Here is a 4,684-nt window from a genome sequence, read left to right on the forward strand (position 1 = left end):
ATTTATACAAAATTTAGCACGTAAGAAAGGTTATTTGAAAAATGTTTCTTCTACTGATACACTGACTGACAGATGAGGAGAAACTACAAAACAAAATCAGCTGAGCAGCATTTTTGAATACCTTGAACGGAGTTGACTCTAATATGTTATCACTTTTAGATTTTATCCAGTGATTTCTGAGAGTTTCATCATTCGCTGCTTCATGAGCTATTTTGCTAAACCTACAGACAAGTGAACACACAGATAGAAACGTTATTGCCTTTAACCTTCAGCAGCAGGTGATAAATACTAAAAGCTGTTGTCACATCAGAACTAGTCTTATTTTGATCCTTTCAGATAATACAGTTCATCTATTTGACACATGCAGTAAATTGAAAACCAACTTGTTTACAAATTTGGTTTTACAAAAAGGTTTTCTGTGAGCAAACTATTTTTGGTTTCATACTGTACTTATGTATGTATGGCTGGTTTTTCCTTTTGGAGAAATCCATTTGTTTGTGGGATACTGGAGGAGGATGAGGTGGACATGAAGTGGAGAAAAAAAGAGAGAAGATTGAACCCCGGCAGCAGAGAGGTGTTTCTCTGATGGTTGGCGGAGGCTGCAAATCACAAGATTTAATGTTCGATGTTAAACTGGGCCGCTCTCACAGGCAAACTTCAGACAGATCAGTGGGAGGGCGCTGTGTAAAAATACAGCAAACGCGGTGGAGGTTTTGTTTTTTTCACTTCAAAAATAATATTTTGAGATCTGTTAGTTGCAAACTAAAAACTATAAATGGGTGCAACAGTTTTAATGAAAAGTGTTGCAGTTTGAGGCTGTTAAACTTTAAAAGTTTTAGGAAGTTAAATTGAAATATAAGATGTGGATAAACTTATGTGTAGCATTTTGTTCGGGACAAGAACTCACAAAGGTCACTGACATAACTTGAAATTAACAAAAGAAATAACAAGAAAAACTTCAAAAGCAATGACTGATTTATATATATAACAATAATTATAATATACACCTGGAAAATGTATTTAGGCTTTAAACACAGATCTCAGAGTTCTTTAATTATTTCAACCTATTTCAGAGAATTTGGTGTTTTTAAAGGCGGAGGCACTAAGTAGACTCACATAATAAACATCCTGCAGCTCTTTCTGCAGGCTGTGAGGTTTCAGGCTGCAGTGTTATTCTCTGACTCTGCTGAGTCTCAGTTGGAGCTGGTTTTACTTCGTTCAAATAATATTTTTTTTTCCTCAGATAAAGCCTGGACAGGTTTCCTCACACAGTCTTTTTTTTTCCTGGCCACCTCTCCTCGGGGGTTTGTGGCTCTGGTCCAATTTTAAAGGCTTGTACTCCTTTGTCATCATCAGCTCTTCCTTCAGGTGAACACTTTCTCTCTGAAGGGTTTGACTGACCTCCTTTTCAGCCTCCAGGACAAGCTCAGGACAACTTGAGCTTTGCTCCTTTAATCTTTACTCCAGTTTTTCTCAACTTCGGACATCCTCTTTGTCCCTCACACATCATGTTTTCATCCTTTGTTAACCTTTCATTGTTGGACTTCTTGTTTGCACCTGACGGTTGTATTTTTCCTGTTAAAACTCAAATCTGCAGTTTTTTGTTTTCGAGGGAACCAGAGCAGATACTCAACCTGATGTGTAGAAAGTTGTTTTCTTTTTTCTTTCTCAAGTGCTGCAGAAAGTGACCTACTCCTCCTCACAAGCAGGTTGTTGCAGGTAGGAAGAAGTAGCTCACTAAGGAGAAACAGCAAAAGAAAATGGATCTCAGAAAGGAAAGTCACACGTTGACCCACATGCTGAACTGGATTACTAATCCTGCTATTCTGCCTGAGATTCCTGTAAATGAATGACTGCATATTTAAAGTAAGTTGTTGGAAGGAATCTCACAAACACAATCTGTAAATCACTGCTAATTAACAAGCTGGTACTGTGTCGAAATCTGGACCCCTGAAAAATCCAGCTCATAATTTTGGTCTGTTTAATGATGTAATCAGTTATGCTTCTTGAACTACTTTAAACTGAGTGACTATGTTCACTTAAAATTTCCCATTTTTTGACAAAGTAGTAAAGTAAAAGTAAAAGTAAAAATTTATTTTTATAGCACATTTCAGCAGCAAGGCATTCAAAGTGCTTTACATAATAAAAACATCAGTAGGATTACATTACAATAATAAAAAAAAAAACATCATTACAATCATCCACAAAAAAAAAAAATCATAAAAATGATAATCATAAGGTCAATATGTATTAAGATGTTTTGTTCAGAGCAGCTTTTCACCTGAATTTGTTTGCGGACTACTAATCAAAGGCAGCTCTAAACAGGTGAGTTTTCAGCCTTGATTTAAAGGAATTTAGTGTTTCGGCTGTTTTGCAATTTTCCGGGAGTTTGTTCCAGATTGATGGTGCATAGAAACTGAAAGCTGCTTCTCCATGTTTGGTTCTGGTTCTGGGGATACAAAGTAGAACAGAACCAGAAGACCTGAGTGTTCTGGAGGGTTGATACAACGATAATAAATCTTTAATGTATTGTGGTGCTAGACCGTTCAGTGATTTATAAACTAATAGAAGAATAATATAAGTCTATTCTCTGAGCTATAGGGAGCCAGTGTAGAGACTTTAAAACCGGGGTGATGTGCTCTATTTTTCTGGTGGAGGAATGCCAAATGTTTGGGTTTTTTTTGTTGTTTTTTTCCTGTTTTGATTTTGGACCCTAAAAGAATGACTGGAAATCGAAATGTTAGAAGAGTTAAGTTTCTCCGTAACTAATCTGTTGCTAATCTCATGGCGCTTGATGAAACCTGCTGTTCTCAGAGTTCAGATGAGCTCTACAGATTCTTCCTGTTTCACTGAAATAAATAGGACACAACATGAAGCAGATGACTGTAACCTCATTTGTTCTTTTCTTTTCGTGAAGGCTAACTCTGACCTGACACAAAACTAACATGAATTCATCATCGCTGCTGTCCATGGTGATGACTCAACATAGTGACACAGATTTCTCTGAAATCGATGGGATTTAATGACCTGCTAAACAAAAATCTTATTAAAGTTCTCAGGGAAACATCTCAACACTACACTTCAAATGCTTTCACATTTTTTTTGCTACATTTACAACTTTTTCCAGGACTTAAGATGTCCACTTTGAGAAAATAGTGTTTGATCTCTGAAACATTCACAGTAAATCAGCTTAATGGAACAACGAACGCTTGAAAGTTTAGCTAAATTCCAAACATGCAAAACAGCAAACAGATTTATAATTTGAAACTGAAACTCCATAGTTTATATTTCCTTACAAATCCGAATACATTGCAATTCCATTATGCCCTAAACTTCCGAATACAGTTTGTGTTTTTAAGCATACAGGATTAAAAACCGGCTATATTAAGAAATCTTTGGGAAAAAAAAGAAATCACAGTTTTAAGAAGGCTGCCACAGCCAGTTCCTGCAGAGGCTTCAGACAAGTGTGTTCCTGGATAATATTAGAATAGATTTAAGAGTCCGTGTATGCGTCAGTGTGTGTGTGAGTGTGTGTGTGGGGGGTGCACATCATAGAGGCAGGAAGAGAGAATTACTGTAAGAGGTCATACAGTAGGCAACAGAGCTGCTGCAGTCAGTGAGTCAGATGTAAAAGTTTGAATCTTCATGACAGCTTAACTTGAAAATGTTGTGCCTGACAGTCTAGGTGTGTATCTGCAATGCACGTGGTGGAGCACTCATGCAAAAATATGTGTGGTGTATATATATATGTGTCATGCAGAGAGCAGAGAGGGTAAAATAAGGAAGAGTGAAGGAGTCTGATTGAGTCATCCCTTTTAACTACCCGACCAGAACATTTTTGTGACAACTTTAAAGGTGGAGGCGCGTTGGGACCGTGGAAGTCTGTGTGCATGTTTGTGCAGATGGTGCATGTGTTCACGTATCGAGGTACACAGAGTTCACGAATACAGACAGAGAGTCACAATGAGTCAGATCACTTGTTACTTTGTCAGAATATTTTTGTGACAGCCTCAGCAAAGGAGGCAGGGAGGTAGAGATGGAATGACAGATTTGGTTTTCCTTAATGCCAGCTCCTGTCTGTTACTTCTGAGTATCTGCATGTGCAAGAAGGTGTTGTGTGTATTTTGTGTATTACTGTGGTGCTGAAAAGTTTTCCCACTGTCATGAGATACTGAACAAAGTGTTTGACAGTCAGTCAGTCATTTTAACTTTAAATACGATACTTTTCATCAAGGTGCTGATGCTGCATGACAGATGGAGCAGAAGGATGTTTCTTTTTCCCAAGGTTAACCAGTATTCATATAATAATCACGTACCGAACATTTTATATATTATCTTGCATTATAAGGACACCCTCCACCTCCTCTTACAATATTATCAGAGAAAGATCCTATTATAACTGAGGAAAAAACAATCATGGCCCATCACTCGTTTCTGTGTTTTATCGTTTTATCCATGTTGGAAAATAGTTTTTCTAGAATACAGCTTTCAGTCCTGAAGGTTGAAACATAAAAAATGAGGATGCATGTTAATTATACAGGTGCTGGTCATAAAATTAGAATATCATGAAAAAGTAGATTGATTTCAGTAATTCCATTTAAAAAGTGAAACTTGTATATTATATTCATACATTACATACAAACTCATATATTTCAAATGTTTATTTCGTTTAATTTTGATGATT

This window comes from Kryptolebias marmoratus, linkage group LG3 (genome assembly GCF_001649575.2).
Source record: "Kryptolebias marmoratus isolate JLee-2015 linkage group LG3, ASM164957v2, whole genome shotgun sequence".
Lineage (NCBI taxonomy): Eukaryota > Metazoa > Chordata > Actinopteri > Cyprinodontiformes > Rivulidae > Kryptolebias > Kryptolebias marmoratus.